This window comes from Rhinopithecus bieti, unplaced genomic scaffold, assembly GCF_001698545.2.
Source record: "Rhinopithecus bieti isolate Rb0 unplaced genomic scaffold, ASM169854v2 scaffold_33937, whole genome shotgun sequence".
Taxonomy (NCBI): Eukaryota; Metazoa; Chordata; class Mammalia; order Primates; family Cercopithecidae; genus Rhinopithecus; species Rhinopithecus bieti.
In genome coordinates this window covers 371,124-395,939 of record NW_016814873.1, presented here as the reverse complement: position 1 = coordinate 395,939, position 24,816 = coordinate 371,124, and the positions used below count along the sequence as shown (strand labels likewise).

General features: G+C 44.0%; 1 protein-coding gene across 4 annotated transcripts in view; it reads left to right on the top strand.

Moving 5' to 3' along the window:
• Positions 1-23,188, top strand: part of DCDC2C (doublecortin domain containing 2C) — a 143,827-nt gene extending 120,639 nt beyond the window's left edge. For 3 of the 4 annotated variants that reach the window (XR_001881541.1, XM_017852464.1, XM_017852466.1), the window contains one exon: positions 22,930-23,188. The gene's annotated coding sequence lies outside the window, so the exon portion shown is untranslated. Of the gene's footprint in view, positions 1-15,051; positions 15,261-22,929 lie in introns of those variants that run through there. The other variant, XM_017852465.1, reaches the window with a different exon arrangement.
• Positions 23,189-24,816: the final 1,628 nt, after the last annotated feature.

Genomic DNA, 24,816 nt, shown 5'->3' with positions numbered 1-24,816 from the left:
TTCCAGCTGGTCCCCTTTCCAGCCTTGCATCATGGGGGACACTCCCTTACCTTCTGCCCTAGCCCCTCATCTCTTTTGTGAGCAATCGGTGAAGTCTGCAGAAAATACCCTGGGAGTGAGTGCAAGCTCTCCTGTACCCGCAGCTTCTGCAGTCACCTACATGCACCAAAACTCTTAGCGGAAATCTTCTTATGCCTTTCTTTGGCAGTCTTGTCTTTCTCTTAGGCCCTGCCCTCGGGAAGCCAGGCTCGAATCCTGTGTCTTCTAGGAGGAATTTATCTTTCTTGAGATTTCAGGCTAATTGGTTGCCTTGTGACCTGAACTCTCTGATGGGTTCAAGAGAGTTATAATTTTATAGATTATCTGGCTTTTTCTTATTGATGAGGTGGGAGCTTGTTATTACAGTTGTTTTCTCTCCAAGTTAAAGCTGCATTTTTGAGATGGAAAATGTTTCGGGAGACAGGATGGCAGTGGAAAGCTTGCAGTGACCCGTGGGGATTAGTATGAAACGGGTCTGTAGCTCCTGGGCTCCAGTGTGGTCATAGCACTGCCCTGATTTGAGTTCAGCAACCTGGGCTGGAGGCTGAAGGTTGACTAGCAGAGCTTATCTAGACAGTGGGGATCCTGGGGGCTTCATATCTCTTGGTCTGGGCTTCCAGGGCAGAATGAAGCTGATCACTGCTGTAGCCAGGAGAGGTGGGTGGCCTTCTAGCACCGGCTCTCATGTCTTGGCAAATCATCGTTGAGTGCATTCACATCTTCAGTGGACTAACCTTTGCTATAAATCCCGTGCCTCAGGATCCAGCAGTAGCTGAGCCTTCGTGTCCTGAGGACTCTTGGTTATTGTTCAGAGAAAAGAGTATCATCTGCTAACACTGATGGTTTCTGTTTCAGAAAAACAATTCACGAGTGTCTTTTAACAAAAAGCTTCCCCTAAGACATACCACAAAGAAAAAAGATATGTCAAAGAAATAGAAATTTATATATTCTGTAATAACCCAGCCATGGATGAAAATACTTGCAAGATCCTCTTGTAAACAGCTGCCATAATGTAGGCTACATTTATTTCTTGAAATATAGTTTAAAATATGCAGAGAACACTCAGTAGGGAAAAGATCTTCCTTTCCGTCCACCACCTCCTCCTTGCACCCCATAAAAACCCCATAATAATATCACGAAATTACAGATTTTTAAAGTTTTTCATGGCTGTTTATTTGTTACCATAATTCTTTTTCCAAGTGTAGTTTTAAAAGCAGTTTACAAAGAGTTTTCATGTATATGACTTTCTGGCATAACATATTAGCCATAAAGAGAAGAAAAATGGTATATCACAGTATTGATATAATGCTTGGGAAAGTGCTTTGCAAATTGTAAAAATCTTGTGTAGGTATTAGCTATTTGTTTTTTAATTACGTACATCAGATATTTTATAAACGAGGAAACTGAGGCATGGAGAAGGAGCCACCCTGCCCCACAAGGTCACAGGTCATTTCCCACGGTGCTGACCTTGAAGCGCGCCAGCTGGCACTGGCTCACAGGCTGCGTCTTCTGAGGTTTGAAGGTCCTCTCTCCGTGGGTAGGAATGGAAAGCCCAACGGCTCATCCCACAGCTTTGCGTTGTGTGTAAGATCTTTATCAATAACCTTTGTGCTCCTTGGATGTGATTTAGTCCCCCAAATAAAGCACCTGCAGCCCCCATTAAAAAAGTATGGTAATTAAGATCTTATGAGATAGTATGTCCTATGAGATTACCTAATAGTAAGGATTATCTAATGCCATGTGCATTGCATCTCTGTGGCCTTCCTCCCTCCCTCCCTCTGTCCCTCCACCCTCCCTCCCTGCTTCCTTCCCCTCCCTCCCCTGCCTCACTCCTTTCCCTGCCTCCCTCCCTCCCTCCCTCCTTTCTTTCTCCCTCCAATTAAGTGGACCTACGTGTGAGGACCTGAACGTCGTTCCTCTTGAAGACAGATATAGAAGGAGTCTTGACCAAAGGAGGGGTTGAGAGAAGCTCTGCTAGCTTGCAGGGAGGCAGACAAGTCACACCCCAGCCCATCGCCCATCACCCATCGCCCATCACAGTGGCTGACTTCTCTTAGAATTCAGACTTGGTTAAAATCAGATTAAATTAACCCTGAGGGGAGCCTGAAAAAGGAAGAGAGCATCTCAGAGCTGCCTGAAGGCTACGTATGGAGTAGAGGACATCTGGGCCTTGTTGGGCACCAAGAGGCAAAGCCATGTGGAAGGGGAGGCAGCAGGGGTGGGGTGGGGTGGGGTCCACTGGTGTGTTGGAAGCAGCAGCCTGGGACTGGCGAGAAAGGAACACAAGAGGGTCACATGGTTCTGAGGTCCCAAGCTGGAGTGAGAGCTCTCTGGGCGGTGATCTTCGTGCCGTTCTCTTCTGTGGACTGGGAGAAAAAGGTGAAGCAACACCGGCTTACTTGGGACCCATCCTACATACGCTATTTGGAGTTTCAGTTTCAGAGTTTAATTATAACTGTTCATATTCCTTCAGTCAACATCTTTCAATAATTTGTGTTGAATGTTGGGGAAATATACTTTCCGTTGAATCCTGGGGAATGTTTACCTTCTGATTTTCTCCTTTTGCTGGTAACTTAAGAGAAAAGACATCATTCAGTGTGATAAAGCCAACAAGATTATCAGAGAAGCTTTCTCTGCTTTCAAGAAAAGTGGTTTATAAAGGGGTTCCCCCAGTTATTAAAATACAAAGGTGCTATTTTCACCACATTGGAGCAGAAGCGCATTTGGGCCCCAGATCGCCACCTAGTGACCAGAAAGATCCCACTGGGCATAACCAGTACGTCTGACGGAAGTGTCCCTCCAGTTTTAGAATGTGGGTCTCTTTTCTTTTTGTTATTTGATTTTTAACTGAAGGATGCTCTTCAAGTGACAGTTTGCCCCAGAAAAAAATATCAGTGGGCAATATGTTGCCTCTTTTCCCCTTTCAGCCCTTCCTCTGCCCTTTCAAGTCAAAGTTCTGAGTACTTTCAAAATTCACATGAAAGTCTGCAGACTTTTATTGAGCCTTAAGTTTATAAAACATACATGGAACCATCTGCCATAATAATTTAAAAATATGTGTAGATTATAAACTGCCTTTGTAGACATTTCCTTTTGATTTTTATTTTCACGGTAACAACCTTGCCAGATGGTTATTCTCAACAGAGTGATTACCTGTCTTGTGCTTGGTGACAAAGGTGACAATAGAAACAGCAGAAACTGAAGCAGATTGCCTCCTCTTCCCACCTATACTCCATGGCCAGGAAAGTGGTGTGCTGGGTGCGGGGTGGGTGCCACTCACCCGGGGCTGCCCTCTCTCTGTGGGCTTGCCTGTGGGTTCCTCATCATGTCAGCACTGGGCAGCCTGGGAAGGTGACTGTGAGTTATTTTATAAGCTCACTAGTTTGTTTCCAAGTGCCCAGCGACCCTTTGGGCTCTACCCAACAGCATCATCGTTCAGTTACAGCCTTCAAGGTCTCCGAGCCATTTCTCACTATGCTGCACTGCACAAGGCTGTTGAAGTTAGTCAGCCAGTCTGAGGCCACAGAAATTGTGGCCCAGCAGGCAGATTTATTTGGGAGGAGGGAATGAGCCCATTTCACACTTCACTTAAAAAATGTTACCTTTCCTGCTGAATGCTTATGGCTGTTAGTGGCCATCAATCCTACCAAATTCTGTAGAATCAGCTGCTTCGAAGTCCTGGAGTTCTTGCCACTTGCAACACCTTGTTCCCGAAACATTGCAGCGCCTTCTGATATTTTGTGAGTTTGCAAGTTTCATTTTTCTGGGAGAATAAGGCAATGTTAAGTCCCTGAAGTTTTAATTCAAGGCAGTAGTAAGTTTTCTTTAGCTCACTGGGAATCATTTTGGCTGTTTTATTGAAGTTATTTTGTTTGTTTTGAGAATTAGGAAGCAGACAGGTATTCAAAAGAGGGGACAAAAGAAACCAAAAAATACCAGTTATTTTCCCTTTCACTTTTCAGTCTGCTTTACTTTGCTTTGAAGTGTTCACGGTTCCAGTGGCCCCAGCACAGGAACACATGGTCACGCTGCACAGGGCCTGTGATGCTGGCTTTAGAAATCCTCTTCTTTTGCAGTGTATGTGCAATGCAGCCGCTTCTTACTTCTCAGTTTCTTTGTGTGCTGTAAGCCTGAGAATCTGGAGGCATAGCATTTTCAGGCTGGATTCTCATTCCATAAGGCTTCATTAGATGTCTTTTTTTTTTTTTTGCATTGATTTTAGTCAATCTGGCAACTAAGGAATGGTTAAAAATGAATTTTAACTTTTTTATGATCATAAATTAGCTTGGCTCTGTGATGAACTGTTATTGATGGTTGTTCAAAACGCTACTGGCAGTTGGTGACAGCATTTAGCAGGCAGGGCGGGCCCTCGTGGAGAGTGGAGCACACAGTTGCATGCCCGACCTGCCTTTTTGATCACATGTTCCCAGTTCAAAAGGACATCCTGGCCGTGCTGTGCAGTTCCTATAATCTTTTCCTGTCTATTTTGACAGCCTCTTTTGACTTGTGATAAAAGCCTGCTCCAAGCAAAATTAATCATAATGGTTTATTTTTTAATTCTCTTTTTATATCTTTGGGTAAAGCTACAGAGATTTACTCCCCTGAACCAGGCTTCTGTTCATTTTCCCTGCTGTTTTTATGATTTTGTTAAAACCGCTCTAAGCAGAGTCGAACATCTCTGGGTTTCAGGGCCTTCGGTCTCTCTCACTCCTTACCGAATCCTTTCGTCCCTCCTTTTCCTCTTCCTGTTAGGTGGCCGGGGGATAAAACCTCTGCTTTTGATGGCTGTTATCAGTTATTGACACATAGTGTGAAATTAAGTCCGTGTCAGCTTCTGAAGCTTGCTGCTCCAAGTCTTAGCTTCTGTTGTGGAATGGAAGTGGCCGCCCTCTGTGAAGAAGCCGTCAGAGCATCTGAATGTTAGTGCCATATAGGTAGTGAGGGCAGCCCTGGGCTGTAGATAAGGATGTTGGCCATGCAGAAAATTATTTCACTGAATATACATCTTATTTTACCCAAGGAAAAGGAGAACTGACAGAAAACCAAACGGTTAATGTTTGCTTGGTGGTTCAGGCCCTGATGTTTGGGCTGAGAATGCTTATATACCCATCAGCTTACCTAAATGCATCTCTGCAGTTTCCCAAATATTGATAGGTGAGAACTTAGCCACTTGGTATTTCTTGTGATCCTGGAAATAATGAGTGCTTTTATTGGAGGTTTTTTGTTTTTTTTTGGTTCATCCATTAGTGATGTTCTGTGATCTTTTGCTTAGGTATAAAATGATGCCTAGGACTGCAGCGTGGTGCAGAGGAGAGCAAGCACTGGGCCTGCATCCACAAGACCTGGCAGTAGCCCTGGACCTGCTGTTGAGGGTCTGTTTCTACTCAGGCCCCCACTGCAGAGGCCTCATGTCCTCAGTGGTAAGATGAGGCCAAGGAATTAGATGCTCCTTCTTGGTTCCAACTGTTGGGAAATTTGTGAACTCCACACAGGTTCAGCCCTTCCTCTTTTCTTCTTGAGCCTGTTGGGCATGAGCAGAAAGCTGCACCCCGTAGCCCCGACCCCACCCTATGTGACTGGGCAGGTTAAAGGGGAACCATGGGGCCAGAGGCTTGGTGGTCCATTTGGGCTGTGTGGTGGGACTGACCTTGACTCACTGCGGGGGGTTGTTTGAGCTCTGAATCCAGACTGTTTGCCTTTAGACAGAACAAGATCCAAACAATTCTAGAAGAATGTTCACTGCATTTTTCTTTGCCTCAGATACTTTGCTTACTACTAAATGTAAGTCTTTTCTGAGAATCTCAAATTTCCATTTCTTTCTTTTTGGCAGAACTCACTCACTCCTGTATGGCATTTGATTTAAACGCAACCTTTCTTCAGTCTCTTGGGGTAGATAATTTTAGCCTGATGAAATGATCTTTTGAGTTTTGTAAAATTGTTTCTGAGCAATTCCAAGTAGGGTTTACTTGGCGACTTTCCTCAGTAGTGATCAAAGATCGTGTGCTTTGGACATATGACTGCACAGAGAAGGAAGATTTCCTTTGCCTTCCTGGTAGCCATAAAAATATGGGGTAGTTTTCTCCTATTTGTAGACAACCCTCTTCCAAATGATCTTGAAGAAGCTGTCATTGGATGCATTAAAATTGCCATGAGGATTTTAACATGTACTTATAGTTGTCCTTTGCTCAATGATGGGATGTGTTCTGAGAAATGCATTTTTAGATGATTCTGTCCTTGTGCAAACGTCAGAGAATGACTTGCACAAACCTCGATGGCATAGCCTACTGCACACCTAGGCTATGTGGTGTAGCCCACTGCCTAGATTGCAAACCTGTACAGTAAGTGACCATCCTGAATACCATAAGCAACTGTAACCCAGTGGTATTTGTGTGTCTAAACATATTTAATCATAGAAAAGGTACAATCAAATATGGTATTATAATTTTAAGGAACCACCATTGTACATGTGGCCTATTGTTGATGGAAACATGCTGCACATGATTGTGTTTAAAAAATCATCTAAAAATGCTTGAAAATGGAAAGAGGAGAAGCAAAATGTTGATCAGAGGAACCCAGTACCCAAACGAACTTGCTTAATTGAATTCAGCCATGTGTGTCTGGTGGAACATGTAGAAGTCAGAGTCCTGGGGTCAAACACCAGCCCTTCCTGCTTGACATTGGTGATGTCTAAGGCAAAGCGCTCCACCTCTCTGAACGTTGTTTCCTCATCTACAATAGGCACTGTTGTGATGTTGAATGAGAAAAGGGATCTAAAGGCTGAAAATGCAAACCATCCGCAAATGGAAGGTAGCCCTGCATTCTTCACTTTCCTCTTCCGGACTCTCCCCGAATTCCCTATGTCGGTTCTACTGTGTCGTGTGCAGGAACCAGTGTCTCATGGCATGGCAAGGGACTCTTTCTACTTGTAATTTCCAGTCCCCTCTGCACACCTGATTTTGATTGTGCCTCTCTTTGACGTTGGATGGTTACTGTATGCCAAACAATATCGAAATCGAAACATCTGCCAACATTAAATGGCTTAAGAAAGTATCCTTGTCTGTTTTCACCTTTTGTGTTGAATTTCCCAGCAAATTTTATAGGAAAAATCACCTATAGCACAAGTTTTCATTCCATTCAAAGGTAGACTCCAATATGTTTTTGTCAGTGTGAATAAAGGAAGAATAAATAGCTTATCACCTGATCGAAATTCAGACTAAGAAAGAACCATCAAGATCCTGTAACCAATCTACCCATCTCCTTTGCACTTTCTCTTCGGATGGCGTGGTCCAGCTGCTTCATTCTTCCTCGAAGCAACTTTTGTGTTTGCAGGAGAGTGTTGGGTGCTGCGAGATTCTTGATAACATAGAACTAAAGCTGCTCGAGGCCATACACCGTGAAGCTGGCTGCTCTGCCAGCTTCCTATCAAAGCTTCGTTTCCATTAGGGCAGACCTACCTTGTATTTGAAGAGAGCTTTTATGTTCTGCTTGAGTCTTCTCTTCTTCAAACCAAGTCGAACACCCGAGTCCCTCCAATATTAGGCCTATGACCTGATTTGTAGTCATTTTCTTCACATTTATTTAAATGCCTCTGATGGTGTGGCCTCAGCACTGAGTGCAGGGCTCAAGGTGAGAGTGAGCCATGCAGTTTCTCGCCCCCAGTGTCTACTGTATACCTCCCTACACTGCACTTCTCCAGAGGACACTGGAGATGGCAGGAGTGCTTTTATAAATTTCCAATGGCTACTGTGGCAAATTACCATGGATTTAGTGGCTTAAAACACCACAAGGTTATGATTTACAGTTCTGTAGGTAAGAAATTCAACACGGGTCTCATTGGGCTAAAACCAAGCTGCTGGCTGGGCTGCATTCCTTTCTGGAGGCTCCGGGGAGAATCTGTTTCTTTGCTTTTTCCAGCCCCTGGAGGCCCTCCGCATCCTTTGGCTTGCAGGCCCTTCCTCTGTCTTCAAAGGCAGCAACCCTGCATCCCTCTGAGCATTCTTCTGCCGTCACGTTGCCCTCTGGCTCTTCTCTTCTATCTTCCTCATCCACTTTTAAGGACCCTTGTGATTATGTTGGGCACTCTGGATGATCCAGTATACTCTCCCTCTTTCTTAGCAACCTTAATTTCACTGCAACATGATTCCCCTTTGCCATGCACCCTAACATAGTCACAAGTTCTGGGCTTAGGATGTCATCATCTTTGGGGGCCATTATTCTGCCTACCATACCCACTGAGTCTTATATGTGTTAAACATAGCTTCTGTATCTTGTAATCACATAAATTAAGGTTTTGGACACAAGTAGAAGGTCTTTCATTTGCTTCTGACACATTTTGTCCTGTATGTTTTGTGTGCTGTGTGCCATATAGCATTTCCATTGCCGTTGTGTCAGCCTTTCAGGACTCAGAGCTTGTCTTTCAAAATATTGGCTCACCTTTAAGCCTCATTTTATAAGCATCTACCATAATGTCCTTTGGAAGTGTACCCCAAATTGAGACTATATACTGATTATCAACTCAATAGAGAAATGTTACTGCAGCCAAAAGATGAACATAAAGCTTGTCCAGCCATGTAGGAGGTCTCGCTTACTTCAATACTTCTTTATCATCAGGACTAAGGAAAATAAATGAAATGTATATTGAAGTTTTTAATAAAAAGAAACATAGTAAGTTGCAGAAGAGAGCTGGGGTTAGCTGTTCAGAAGCCCTTTCCTATCATAAGGCATCATTGCTTAGCTGTAGTCCGTTAGCTTTAAGGAGTGGAGATATGTAGCAGTCTTCTCTATCTTTTCAGGGTTTGCCCCTATGTGACAACACTGATTTTGAGTACGGAATGTTTGAAAGAGTCTGATCTCTCTTTATTTTCTATTTGTTTTTAAAATAGCCTTTATGTTTCAGAGCAGTTTTAGTTTTATAGCAAAATTGAGTAAAAAGTACAGAGATTTCCTGTTTAGTCCCCACCCCCCAATCCCTGGCCCAAGCCTCCTCTGCTGTCAGCATCTCCTACCAGAGTGGTACGTTTGTTACAACCGATGAACCAACACTGACCCCTCACATCATCGTCACCCAAGTCCGCGGCTCACATTAGGGCTCCGTCTTGGTGTTCCGCATTCTGCAAGTTTGGACAAGTGTAAATGACATGCATTCCCCATTCTAGTGTCGTGCAGAGTAGCTTCACTCTCCTAAAAATCCTGTGTCCCCCAATCCACTCCCCTTTCCCCTCCAAACCTGTTGTAATCACTTCACAATGGTTCTCTTTACTATCTCCATGGTTTTGCCAGTTCCACAATGTCATAGAGTTGGAATCATATGGTATGTACCTTTTCAGACTGTAAATGCTTAGCAGACATCTTTCTGCTCCACATATCTTCAGTGTCTTTGCCTGCTCGGGGTCTGTGGGAGGAAATACAGAGATCACCTGGGAGGTCACTTGCATTGCACATGAAGGAACTGAAGTTGGCATCATTGTGAGCTCACTCAGTTTTCCATGAAGATCTGTAAGTAAACCTAGTATTTAAGATGCCCATTCCAGTGCTCTGTCAACATGTCAAAGGCTATTAAGCAAGTGACTAGTTGGCAGAGACGGGGAAGGGAGCAATCTATAAATTGGTGAATAACTTGGGCAGAATGAAAAGAGTCTGGCCCTGGGGATCATCAAATGTCCATCAAGTGGGATGGAGTGAGGATGGCTGAGGAAGGGAGGGAGCATCACACATGATGTGCTGGGAACGGTGCTGAGCATCATATTTATATTCTTTCTTTTTATCTTCATGTGAGGATTGCTGTTGAAATGGTAGGTATTAGTTTTCTAAATTTGAACTAAGAGAGACTCAGAGAGGTAAATTACTTTCCCATGGCCACATAATTAGACAGTAGGTTTTAAATCCAGATTTGTCTTGCTCCAAAGCTTCCATTATTCCCATAAATTCATGAGTTTGCCTTCCCAGAGGCAATGGAAGTGCTTCTCCACTTGCCATGTAATCGATCTGTGACACCAGCCACTGTAAGGCTCACACAGGCATGATTTGGGTTGAATTTATAAAATCTTTCTCAGAAATGCGGAGCGTTCCTTTACTTTTAAGGATTGTGAAGAGGACAGCCAAGCCCACTCGGGGCGTTCCTGGGTCTCTTTCTCTTTTTTTGAATTATTAAAGCAACTTTTATTTATTGCCAAGGAGATTTGAGGTGGTTTGCAATAAAAATAGAGATAAAAGAACATGGAAATCCTTTAAAAGAAGAATACAAACATAAATGCCAAGCAATAAATTAGAAAGTCAGAGAGAGGGAAAATCAGGGCATTTGTGTGCAATAAATGGCATCAGGCGACGTCCTGGAGGAAGCGTTCAGGCGGGAGCATGGCTCTCACTTCCCATGGAAATCTCTAGTTCCCTGGGTCATTTATGTTCCTTATCTGTCCCTACATTGAATCATTTTTGAATATTTGAGTTTCTAGTTGGAGAAAAGAAGTAATAGTGAACTGGATGTCTGAAACCACCAGAGGCTTTCGTCCCACTAATATTAATACACAGTTAAACTGTGCAGGTCATTGATTTGAAGCCTTCTTTGAGTCTCTTTTTTATATTAATTCATCACCAGTGATGAATTAATGTAGATGTAATGTAACTCTTGGTGTGATGCAGGACACTTTATCTGTGTGGAACTGTCCCCCTCCAGCCATCATTCCAATCTGTTTATGACACGATATCAGCTCTACCCAAATTGAGGGACATTCTACAAGGTAAGGACAAGATCATTTTTTTTTCTTTTTGAGACAGCACCTGACTCTGTCACCCAGGGTGGAGTGCAGTGGCGCCATCCTTGCTCATTGCAGCCTCAGACTCCTGGGCTCAAGTGATCCTCCTACCTTAACCTCCTAAGTAGCTGGGACTACAGGTGCACACCACCAAGCCTGGCTAATTTTTTTATTTTTGTAGAGACAGGGTCTTGCGATGTTGCCCAGGCTGATCTCGAACTCCTGGCCTCACATGATCCTTTTACCTTGACCTCCCAAAATGCTGGGGTTACAGGAATAAGCCACTTTGCCCGGCCAAAATAATTGATTTTTAGTATTTGAAAGAAAGCATCAGAAAACTTGACGGTGGGGAAATCTGGCCGGCACCACCCACCTGCGGTCAAGGTTAATCTCACCAGTGATGAATTAATGTAGATGTAATGTAACTCTTGGTATGATGCAGGACACTTTATCTGTGTGGAACTGTCCCCCTCCAGCCATCATTCCAATCTGTTTATGACACAATATCATCTCTACCCAAATTGAGGGACATTCTGCAAAATACCCAACCGGTACTCCTTGAAAATATCAAGGCCATGAAAATTAAGGGAAGACTGAGAAGCTGTCACAGTTTCGAGGAGGTAACTAGGAGACATGGTAACCAAATGCAGCATGCTGTCCTGGACTGGATCATAGTTTGGGGGAAATCCAAATAAAGTCTGTTAAATAGTATTAACAGTTAAATAGTATTGCACAAATGTTAATTTTGGTTTTGATAAAGTACCATGATTTTGTAAGGTGTTAGCATCAGGGGAAGCTGTGTAAAGAGTACACTAGTTTTCTCTGTACTATCTTTGCAACTATCTTAAAATTCTGTACTATCATAAATCTAAAATTATTTCAAAATAAAATGTTAAAAGAAGCACCAGAACTCCTCTTCCCCCAAGTGGAATATAATTAAGGACCTGCAATCTACAGAGCAGAGAAAAAAGGAATTGTTTGGTTGGAATCCTTCAGCCTTCCTTTGCGTCTCTTGGAATCCTCCTGCTGGACCCCTGAGACACCTCTGAGGCACATGAGGGCACCGAGGAGCACAGGAGGAACACAAGTACACTGGCCAATCTCTTAAGGGCCTTTTCAGCTGAAAATGGTATTCTGAGTTTTGCCAAATCTGCCAACGAGTGGCATTAGAGCAGTCAGAGAAGTCAATCAATCGAGTTGAAGTTTGCTGATCAAGCAAGGTGAAAGCTGAGAACCGGCTTGTATTAGGCAAAATGGAAGTCGTTCATAGCCTAACAACAGATGTTTCCTGTAGAAAGATGAGCATGAGCCTGATAGGAACTGGTCCAAAGAATGGAAGTAGTGAGAATGGAGACACCAGGCACAGGGGACACTTGGCGGGGACTTGGCCATTGGGGAGCACACACTGGGGCAGTGGCTATAGGGGAACATGGTGAAGGCTGGGTTCTTTTAGGAGGGGGGCCCATGATGAAGGCCAGGTTCTTTCTGAGGTGGGGGGGGGCGGCGCATGGCAAAGGCTTGCGGTTCTTTTTGGGGGGGCCCGATGGTTCAGCCTGGGTCTTTCGGGGGGGCCCATGGCGGCAAGGCTGCGGTTCTTCTTTTGAGGATGGGGACATGGCTCAGGCCTAGTGGTCAAGGCTAGGTTCTTTCTGGCGGGGGGGTGGGGGGTGGGCGCCCATGGTGAAGCTGGGTTCTTTTGAGGAGTCATAACTATTACAGCATGTCTGTTGTCATCTAAAGGGCAAGAAACTGAGGATGCAGTATCAAGAGAGGCAATAACTGCCAGGTGGACCTTCCTCAGTTGACCAGCAGTGTGGAGTCCACGCGCAGTGGGAGGGTTGGTCCTATGCAGGAACAGGACAGCCCCTCCGGAGTAGTACAGGAGAGGGCAGAGGATGCGGACACAGATCCCGGGAGGCGAGGAAGTGTGGGGTAGGGCCTGTGGATGTTTTTTCTGAGTGCTCTTATTTTCATACACAGAGGCAGGGCCGTGAACTGTGAATGTGGAGGGGGGAAGTGGAGCTTTGAAGAAAAAGGAAGCAAGAAATAGTTACTTGGAAGATTGAGCTACTGAAAGTACTGGAGAAATGACCTGGGGTTATGTCGTGGCACTAAGGAGCCCTTGAAGGTGGTGATCGCGAGTGGAAGGTGTGAGTCCAGGGGCAGGCAGTGGCTCCAGAGTTGGTAAAGGAGGATGTGGACAAGTTAGGGGTGGGAGGGTGAAATGGCAGCAGGGCTGGTGGCACAGAGGTGCTGATGAGATAGGAGAATTGGAGTGGGGCATTAGAGGGAGAGGGCTGTAAAGATGGGAGAGTGGAATGAGGTGGGTCAGAATTCCTGGTAATCACAGGGTCTAGGGTGTGGTCTGTGGTAAGGAGCAGGATCATCAGCTGTGATGAGGCCAAGGCACTGAGAAACCACAATTGGAAGGTTTGTATTGAGTAACTGTTGTGGTCCCCAAGGATCATGATAGAGAGAGAGACACACACACCAAACACCAAAGACTGATAAAGACTAAGAGTAAGAGGTGTGGCCTGGAGCTCAGTAGACAACTACTCAGAAGAAAAAAGGATGGATGGTAGAGTCTGATGGCAGGAACTTCAAAGAGGCTGAAGGGCTTTAGGGAGCAGGATGGGGTAAAGATCTGGAGACAGTGGTGGGTACAAGAAGGGCCCCTACCCACTTCCGTGGCCGGGGGTTCAAGCGTGTGGAAGAGAAAGGCATCATTTGAGACGGTGCTGTGGGGCTGTATCCTCAGGAGAGTCAGACTCTGAAGTATGTCTTAGAAGTCTGAAAAACACGTACGCCTTTTGAACCAGCTATCCACATCTAGAAGTTTGTTCCAAGGCTACAGAATTAGAGCTAAGTTCTTATTCCCTATTGCTAGACTAATTTAGATTACAACTTATATCAAATGGTGAGTTTATGATTTATATTTATTTCCGTTTTTTGGCTTTGCTCTGTTTTTCAGATTTTCTATGATGAGCATGTTTGAATACAGAAAATAAAATATTTTATATTTTAAGAATAAAGGAACTATAGTGGTTGCGGGAGAGATTATTAGGTTAACCTGTTAATCTAGGGCCACAGAGGGACAGGAAAGCCTTCAAGCCACCATCAGAGATTTTGTGAATTCAAACTACTTTTTGGTGTAACTTGCAATCCCCTGTAAGGACTTGCTAAGGTCTTTGCTGGTTTATTTAAAAACGTTCTAGCCCACAGAGAAATCAGTTGCCTAGGTAATAGTTACCAAATACAGAAAATAAATGCTATCTAACTCCGGCTTTCTAACTCTTCACAAACTAATTATACCTTCAACCAAAACATTGGATTTATTTTCACAAATTTGAGCCTGACATCTTAATTCATAACTAGCAGCTGCTGGGGCTTCTGGCAGCCACAAAAATAAGTGAAAATAAAACTAGGTTTTAAACCGAGTATTGAATACGGTACTTACATAATGTTCAAATCACATAATCCTTTAAAACGTACAGTTGAGGAAATTCTTTGTGAAGAAAGGCAGTGGTTTTGCTGACCTCATCCAGCTGTTATCGTAAGTCTGATCCTTGGTGGCCTCTGACCTCACACGATTGTAATCAAAACCAGCTCTTGAAACTCTTCGTTCCTCTTCGTTTTTCCCTCTGCTCCAATTTTCAGATTTCCCCAGCTGCTGCTGTTGGCAGTTTAATCTCTCCAACCAGCCCTTCTGACGGCTTCTCGAATTCCTCCTTCCCCGGCTGTCAGCTACCGCATCTGCTCCCACATGTCTTTTTCATCTCACTCGTCAAAATGTCAGGGCTGCAGAACAGCCTCAGTCTCATTATTTGGCTACTCAGTTCAGATGAACTGAAGCGCTTATTAGCAAAAGATTTCTGTGTTAATTATGCCGATAGAAACTCTGACACACAGATACGCTTAGGGGCATATACCTAGACTAGAACAATTTTTTCCTGCTAAGTTGCTGAATTGGCAGAGAAGCCTATGGATTTCACAGTACCTGAAATCAAAGCAGAACTGTCGGAGAAGACGTTCGATGGGGCAGATCTGTGGAAAAGTTTTATTGCATTTATTTATATGATGCTTGTGTGCATTTGTGAGTTTTGTCTTGCGAGTGTTGATGTAAATGTACTTTTGTAGTTTTGGTATTTTTCATTTTAGAGTGAGTAGTCTACCTTTATTGCTATTTACTATTGAGATTTTACAAACCTGCAAAGAGCTGCTGTGTAAGCCGAGCCGATTTACATTTGCTGGTTGTTTGCAGAGAACACCCAGCACCTGCGTTTTACTGGTCACCCGGAAAGACGCTGTCACCTCCTGAATCTCATACAGAGCAGAGGAAATGCCACCGCGTGTGGCTGGCTGCCCGCTGTGAAATCCTATGAGGAAGAAGGGAAAGAAAACCTAATTCAAGTAAAATATGCTTTTTGGCGGGGGTTGGGGGAAGAAAAATAAGATCAAAATTCTGCCAGTGCCCTGTAATTTCAGAAGGTACAATTTGCATAATGTTGGCATGGCTTTCTGCATAATAAAAGCATAGTTATATTTTTGACTGAAATCAGCCCTAAATGCTCTCTAAACTAGTCACATTGGTTACTTTCCAGTAATTCTTGTATCCATAGATCTTACATTAAAATACCATGGTTGTACACTTTTTGGTCAGCTTACTAATGTCTGGAGTTTTGTTGGTTTATTTGTTTCCAGTATCTCTCAAGAACCTCAGCATGAGTAAAAAAGTGGTTCTGGTTCCTGGTAAGAGAACCTGTGACACATGCTCACTCACAGACACTTCTGTGTGACGTAGGGCATGGTGCAGGTGGCTGCTCTGCGAGTTTCGAGGTGAAAGTGGCCGCAGCGAGGCCCCGTGATTCACTGCCTCGTGGGGGGTGTCGCCAAGCTTCCCACTGACAGGCAGCCTTCCCCATGTGCTCATGTGGGCTTTGAGTAAACCACGCGCTCATGACTATGCATGGAGCCCTCAAACCGTCTTGCATATGTCAGGTTCCAGGTCAGCTGACAAACGAAGATTTTGGTGTACTGTATGGTGGCACAATCTGTCAGTCAACAATGTGGTTTTGGCAGATTTTCCATCGTTCAATTATTTTAATCTTTCACTGCATTTATTCTTATAATATTTTGTAAAGAAAAGCTCCTGAAACTTGTGATAAGAAGTACAAGTTTCAGACGGGAGGCTTTAGACACACATGAGTATCCTTAGGGGAGACGTTTTCAGCCACACTCAGGTGCCTGTTGGGTAGCAGGCTGAGTTCTAAAAGAAAACCGACAGAGCACACAGACGCACTGCCAGGAATGTCTCGTAGATGACTGGGTTTAAAAGGCAAGGTGAACGCAGAAGTTTTTGAAAATGTATTTTACTCTGTAGTAACACAGCACAAATATTATTTTATATTAATATTTTATATCATTTTATATTACACAATATTAATATTCATATACATACATTTTAATATCTTAAATCTATTTTTAATTCTGCACATTTTAATTTTATGTGTTTTTGGGAATGCGTTATGTGCGGGACTAGCAGACTGCTGGTTCATTCACTATTTATTTTTTATTCTTTTATTTATCAAACGTTTTCTGAGTTTCTTTCAGAAGTGCCAGGCTGAGCTGGGCACTTCAGAAACAAAGATGAGTAAATGCAATCCCTGCCCTCTAGTCAGGGAGACAGACTTGACGCGGAGAATCATGCCCAGGTGTGGGAGGGCGCTATGCTGGCGCGAGGCGTGAGCGGCCGGGCAGGTCTTCCTGTGGGATTAGCAGAGGGTCGCTTTGCCCTCAGAACACTCAGCCCCTGCCTTTTGCTTGGCACATAGTCATACATCACTGTGCGACAGTCTTTGTATTTTCTTCTATAACCCCCCCTTTTTTTCTGTTTAAGCTTTTATGTGATGAAGAGTATCACATGAATGTATCCATTTTTTCCATTCACAGTGTGCTTTCATTGTCATGTCATCTTAATCCTACAGTTCCTAAAGATCCATATTTTTATCCCTATTTTCTAAGAGAGAATTAACTGAAACACAGAAGGGAAGGTGCCTTGTTCAAGATGAATCTGAAAGTGGATGGAGGCAGCAGGACTCACGTGCCATTAATCATTTTTTAAAAATAGAAAGACAATATGGAACTGCTGACCTTGGGCCAAGTGCTATCCGGAATGTGGAGGAAATCCACTGGAATGAGACTCAGTTTTGTTTTTCTCAAGAAGCTCATGTGTATTGGGGTTGGGGCACAGATCTATAGACAAGAAAATCTAATAAGAGAGATAAGTGTTAAAATAGAGGTGTGTACTGGGTACCCTGGAAATATACCACAGAGTGAACGATTGACTGTCTGGGCCTGGGAGGGAGGCTGCAGGGATTTATAGAATGTGTTATAAAGGAGAGGATTGCGAAAATGAATTGGGAAGGGCTTGTAGGAATTTGCCAACTTGACAGGGTGAGGAAGCGGGTGGTGGGCAGAGGGGTCAGCTTAGTCAAGTGCATGGAAGAGTGAGGTTACATTGGGGGAGTGCAACTAGTTTGGGGCAGTTGGAGCAAAAAGTGAATGTGCCTGAGGAAGGAATGGTATGTGAGGAAGACGGAGATACAGACAAGATTCAGCTTTTAAGGTCCATCAGTGAGAAAAGGCAAGGCTAATTTGTAGTTTAAAAAAAAAAAAAATCGGCCGGGCGCGGTGGCTCAAGCCTGTAATCCCAGCACTTTGGGAGGCCGAGACGGGCGGATCATGAGGTCAGGAGATCGAGACCATCCTGGCTAATACGGTGAAACCCCGTCTCTACTAAAAAATACAGAAAACTAGCCGGGCGACGAGGCGGGCGCCTGTAGTCCCAGCTACTCCGGAGGCTGAGACAGTAGAATGGCTTGAACCCGGTAGGCGGAGCTTGCTGTGAGCTGAGATCCGGGCCACTGCACTCCAGCCTGGATGGCAGAGCAAGATCCGTCTCAAAAAAAAAAAAAAAAAAAAAAAAAAAGTCAATTCCAAATCTCAGTGGCTTTAGACAATAAATCCCTATTTCTTGAATCATCAGCAGCCTTCTGTGGATGCGAGGCTTTCCTGGGTTGGCCTCTCTTCCCACGGTGACTCAGGGATCCTGATTTTGATCATGCTGCTGTCTTCACACCATGATCATCTGGTCTGCTACAGGGAGGAGAAGGAAAGAATAGGAAGCCACATTCGATACACACCATCTCAGGCCAGAAGGGGACACATCCCGTCTCCATCGCCGTTGGTCTGACCTAGGTCGTCTGGGCCCATTTAGCTGGTGCAGCTGTCTGGTAACACCAGTTTCTCGGCAGGCTCTACATCTGTGTGTGTGGTGTGGCTGTGCGGATGGTCGGCCATGCGCCCTCATCTGTCAATGTAAGGTTATGGTCTTTATCCTGTAGGGTAATGCTAAGCAGGGATATGATGTGATCAAATTTATGTTTCCTAAGGAAGGGGGCTGTGATAGCAGGAGGAAGAAGGGGAGGATGAGAGTTATGTGATGTGCCTCATATTTCTCTTTGGGTGTGAAGGGCCTGGATCCAGGCAGGGGTGGGGACCAGGGACCCAGACAAGAAGTGATGGATTCCTGGGAGTAGACAAAATTGACTTGCACTGGGGCCACAAAGTGGATACGGGGGGACAAATGAATTGGAGTAGAGATTTCTGGTTTGGGTCTGCGCATTTGCTTCTTGAAAACAGGGGATGAGCAGGTTTTGGGGAAGGAGGTGTGTGACGTGCGAGATCTCCATGTCGCTGGCGACTTGATCCTCTCTCATGGTTCTGCAGGCTTATCACTGAAGACATCTTTTTCAGTGCTTATTTCCAAAAGGGTTGTTGTTTCGTTTTTCAGGAGCATCTTTTTAATATCTTCTGCCAAATGGCATTCTCCCGTAGGAAAGGTAGTGTTAGCATTGGAAATGTAGTTTGGCCGGTGGAAGTTGATTGCTGTGGGGTGTTCTTCCTCGAGCTCCGAAGGTTGGTTCTCATGTGGTTGGGGTTACTCTGAAAGAACATGGCCTCTAGATTCTCCTGCACTCTGTTTCTTTCTTTTTCATTTTACTAAAAATGCCTTTCTTTTCACTTACTCAGAAAAAGCAAAGAATCTCCCTGGTGTCTTTTCAATTTTAAATGACTAATGGATTGTGTCTGTGTAATCAGCATTTTGCGTAACACATTTATGATTATAGCTTCTCTGATGGTATCCCATCATATTTTATGCTTATTTGAGATAATTGCATGAAAAACATATTGCACATGGTGATACCCTATGTGAAAAGTATTTTGATTAGTATTATACTGTCACTACTAAGTCAATGATATAGCAGCGAATGTTTGTCTTTTTATGATTAGTTGGTTTAGATGGCACTATGTTTATTGTGATTTTGTTTTGTTTTACTGAAAGGCAAGAAAACAAGACCATTTGACCTTCTAGAGGAAAAAATACACCTGTACTCCTAGAAACCCCAGTAGAAATAGAAAGCCCAGAAACACCGATGAGACAATCCACAAGAAAAATCATCACCAAGGACAAGAAGAACAACCCCCCCCCCCAAAACCTGAGGAACAAGAGTCCTCCGAGCAGCCATGCCTGGGACAGCCACACCGAGAGCAGACACCTGAGATGCCAGAGTCCCCACACCCCCCCCCCCCCCCCCCCCCCCTAGTATTCTCAGGACAGTCCATCCAGAGGCAGACACCTGAGATGACAGAGTCCCACACAGCTATTCCCAGACAGTATCCCAAGAGCGACACCTGAAGATTGCCAGAGTCCCCACAGTACTTCTCAGGACAGTCATCCCAAGAGCAGACACCTGAGATGCAGAGTCCACAACAGCTATCCAGGACAGTTCATCCAAGTAGCAGACACCTGAGATGCCAGAGCTACCAAACACTGCTTTCTCAGGACAGTATCCCAGAGCAGACACCTGAGATGCCATTGAGTCCCCCACACAGGCTTCTCAGGACAGTCATCCCAAGAGCAGCCACCTGAGGTGCCGGCGTTACCCATGCAACCATTCTCAGGTCCGTCATCCCGAGAGCAGACATCTGAGACGCCAGAGTTGCCCACGCAGCCATCCTCAGGACAGTGATGCCAAGAGCAGCCACCTGAGACGCCGGAGTTGCCCATGCAGCCATGCCTGGCATGACCGTCTCAGAAACACATGATTCAGGGGTAACAAATAAAACAACAAATACCATGAGAACAAAATGCCAACCATGTTGTGAAGAAAACAGTCAAAAACTAGAAAGGATCACAAGACAAATGAAAATAAAAGTGGACATTTTTTCACATTATGCTAAAGAGGTATGCTGGTGGAATATTAAAACCGTGAATTTCCTATTTTGGTGGCAAGACACTTTAAGTTCTTAAACACATGTTGTAAGCCGAAATTCATGTGGAATTCCTTCCTCTATTCCCTAACTGTGCAAGTCTGGGAGGGAAGAGGGTTGTTAGCAAGACTGGGTGAATCATTGCCCACTGGGGCCGACTTTCCCTTCTTACACTGTCAACCCATACCCGGCATTCCAGAGTGACTTAGCCACCTTGTGAACAGCACATGTTTACATAGTTACCTCCAATGTGTTCTCCTTTTCTTTTCTTTTCTTTTTTTTTTTTTGAGACGGAGTCTCGCTCTGTCGCCCAGGCTGGAGTGCAGTGGCCGGATCTCAGCTCACTGCAAGCTCTGCCTCCCAGGTTCACGCCATTCTCCTGCCTCGGCCTCCGGAGTAGCTGGGACTACAGGCGCCTGCCACCTCGCCCGGCTAGTTTTTTGTATTTTTTTTTTTTTAGTAGAGACGGGGTTTCACCGTGTAGGCCAGGATGGTCTCGATCTCCTGACCTCGTGATCCACCCGTCTCGGCCTCCCAAAGTGCTAGGATTACAGGCTTGAGCCACCGCGCCCGGCCTGTTCTCCTTTTCAAAAGTGAATTAAGGCATATTATAATAATTATACGTATCTATTTTTATCTACACACAACATATACATCTATGTACACGTATTTGCCGATACAGGTGTGTGTGTGTGTGTGTGTGTGTGTGTGTGTATGTGTATATATATGCCATATACATCCTAAATGGACAGTAGCATCCTATGTACATTTTTGGTGGCTAAGAGAATGGACTCTTAAGTCAGTATACAGATTTGGCTTCTCTCCTCATTAAGGGTGTGCACAAGGTCTGTGTCTCAGTTTAGAGCTAATAGTAATAACTAACTCATAGGCTGTTGGGAAAATTACTTACCATAATCAGAACGGTACTGGACACACAAAAGGCACTAAGAAATGTCGGCGACTGCAGTTACTCCATTCGGGTGGTTGTCTTTTCGTTTCTGTTACCAAGTGAGAGAAGACAGGCCGAGTCCCTACTGAGACGAGGCCTGCACTTGACTCCAGGTTGGCTGAGCTTCTTGCTGGCTAGCACAAAGATGGCAACGGGGATTCTGGGATGGTCTGAGTCCTCTTAAAGATCAGACCACTTTCACACCATCTGCCAATTAGTGGTATACAGTGTTGCACATGGAAAAAGAAAGAAAAGTTATTATTCACCATATTTGGGCTTCTTGATTTGTTCTGACTTGACTAGAGCATTTGTAACACTTTAAGGGGGAAATTTGTAATCCAATAGGAACCATCACCATCTCATCCTGAGCATTTTTTAGTTAATACGTTTCTGCTAGACAGCACATCTACTTTGATTTGGTTTCATTCTAAGTGTATGTTTTAGTGCTGGAAAAAGAACTTTGAAACTGCATTTCTGATTGCTTTTGTTGGTGACTTCTTTTCCAGCTGCCCTAGTGCTTGTGGTTTAGACCAGCAAGCTGCTGTGGAAGGAATGGATTAGGGCTAAGAGAGCCAGGCCCTGGCTCCACCATTTGTTGACCACAGGGTCTTGAACAATTTACTTTTCTTCCGTGAACATTAGCTGTCTTCTGCAAAATGATGATGATAGCAGATTCATAGTTTGCTAGAGCTGGAAACAAATTTAGAGATCACAGAATTCCCAACAGACATTGTACTGTGAAGTACCCACAGGGGTTGGGTGGCTGGCCTGAAGTCACATGAGACTTGTAGCTTGGAGGGAGCAGGGACAGGACTGGAACTCATGTTTTTCTTTCCCTCCTTCCTTCCTTCCTCCCTCCCTCCTCCTCCTCTTCTTCCTCCTCCTCCTCCTTCTTCCTTCTTCTTTCTTCCCCACCCCGTCCTCCTGTTCTTCCCTCTTCTTCTCTCCTCCCCATCCTCCCTCCCCTCCTCCCTTCTCCTCCTCCTCTTCCTCCTCCTCCTTTTCCTTGTGACAGGGTCTCGCTCTGTCGCTCAGGCTGGAGTGCAGTGGCACAATGACAGACTCAAGCATCCTCCCACCTCAGCCTCCCATGTAACTGAGACTACAGGCATGAGCCACCACGTCTGGCTACTTTGTTTTTGGAGAGGTGGAGTCTTACTATGTTGCCTAGGCTTCTTCTTTTATAAAATTTGATTTCAGGTCTATTATAGCACTCTATCTTCCTTAGTATAGAATTTGTGTATGAATCAAATGGAATTAAACACTCTGAACATTTTACTAGAGGTAAAAGAGATTCATTTTACTTAATGGATACATAATTTAAGAAATTTAGAATGTTGCCTCTAGATGATGTTCACCTTTTGGGGCTTAGTTTTAGAGTGGTCCTGGTACTAGGAGGATGACTTAAATAGCTCTTCAAGAGAGTTATTCAGCACTGTGATTGAACCAAACGATCCAGATTCAAACACTGCTGTAGACTCAACACTCAATGCTGGTTGGTCAGGATGGGGACTGTGGAGTGAGAAGCGGGAGAAGATGAAGGAAGGGGCAGCGGAATGGTAAGGGGTGTTTTAGATGAACTGAAATGGAGTGGGCACCAGCACTGCACAAAAGCTAATTTCAAAATCGGCGTTCCAGGTTTCCTGCGGCGGTTCTGCACGGTGCATGTTGCCGTTGGGTGTGCCGTGAGGAGCTGTGCGTCTGCAGGTCCCAGGTCCCACCCCATCCCTCCCAGGAACAACACCCAGAATCCAGAATCCAACAGAAATGCCAACTCCTGGGAGAACCAGAAGCAAACTGTGGCCAGGCCACATCTTAGGGATGTTTTCTGTTAACCGGCTTTTCTCTGTCTTTCAGATGGCCCCGGAGTGGAAACCTGTAGATTCACAAAACCACCTTTGTGATCTATCTGAAGTCCACTTTTCTTCAACCATGGGCTTCCATGTCATATATGGACATTTTAACAGCAAGAAAATCACATGTGGGGTGAAACTAAAGCCACACACAGTGGTGTCTTCTCGAAAGCCAAAGATGAGGTTTCCCAGTTGAGCTCCATATTCTTCTTCTTCCCTTTCTCGGTGATATTTCTTTTTAGTAAACATTTTAAAGAATGAAACATGGTTCTTTATCATGAAGCCCCCAAAAGATCATTCAGAAAATGAGAAGAAGTTGAGAAAACCTGTGTATATTTTCCCTTCATGGTATTTTTTTCCTAGAATGTGTATGGGAACGTATCTCATTTGTATGTAACTTGGAGGTTGTCACAGAAACACGTACTGATAACTTTTGCTATATGTAAAGTTTAAAGTATAAAAGTGTTTTCCCTTCTGAATAACTAGTTCAAAGTGAAAAGGAAAAACACCCAGGGCTCGCTGGTGACACGGTTAGGCTGTATGTCCTCACTCAAATCTCACGTTGAATTGTAATCCCATGTGTTGGAGGAGGGGCCGGTGGGAGGTGATTGGATCAAGGGGGTGGACTTCCCCCTTGCTGTTCTCGTGATAGTGAGTGAGCGCTCCCGAGACCCAGCTGTCTGAAAGTGTGTAGCGCTTCCCCCTTCACTCTCTCTCCCGCTCCACCATGTGAAGAAGGTTCTTGCTTCCCCTTCGCCCTTCTGCTATGATTGTAAGTTTCTTGAGGCCTCCCCAGCCATGCCTCCTGTATAGCCTGCAGAACTGTGAGCCAATTAAACCTCTTTTCTTAATAAATTACCCAGTCTCGGGTAGTTCATTATAGCAGTGTGAGAACAGACTTCTAAAGCTGGGAAAAGGATTTTATTAACTTATTTACTTATTTTTATGAAGGCAAAAAATAGTACCCATGGGGCTTCATTAGACCATGTGTGTGCATGTGTGTGTGTATGTGTATGTACACACGGCCTAATATATATATATATCCCTCCCAGGGATGCACACACATAAATAATCTACCAGTCTGGGGAGATTTAACAGTCTTTCTTTAGCAAAGATTTTAATTTCAGCAAATTGTGTGTGCCTTCAATTTGCTCTGTTTGTCTTAGGAATTTGAAGATTGTTTTGCTGAGACACACTTATAGGTTTTAGCTCTCTATTTTGTTTGTATTCTACTCATATGTAAAGATGGTGTAGATTGTTTACCTTTATGTTTTGGTAAAAATTTATGTGCTATCAACAAGGTTAAATGTTCACAATAGAAACTTAAATGTCTTCATCTCCAAGGCACTGAACATTGTCATATGAAAAGCTTAAATGTATTTACTGTTATATTTATTGTTACAATAGTTTTAACTATTGGCAGCAGGATCAGTAGTTTCAACTTATATTTTTGCTGATGCTTAAAAGTGTTTTAGAAGTTGGTCTGCCTTACAATTTATTTTTATTTAACTCCAAGTGTTAACTGTCTAGATTGTTCTGAAACTTATATGGACTTTTGAAAATGGCCAGATTTTATGTATTGTGTGGACCCATTTCCAAAATCTTTAAAGACTTTCAATAGCTTACAACCCGTGTTCATATATTCTAAATTCAACTAGTCTTCATGGGAGCTTTTTTCTCCCATAAAGTAATTTTATTTGTTGGAATTGTTCAGGATTGTTGTATTAATTCCCAAAACCTCAATCAGTAATGCCATAGCCCCGACACAAGTTGAAATTTCTTTTTTAAGTACACCCAAGTGACTTAAGATCTCAAACACTTGAAAACGTTGGAAGGCTTTTAGGAATGTTTCTGTAACTTTAAAAGATATAAAGCCCCTTTTGTTTCTCTT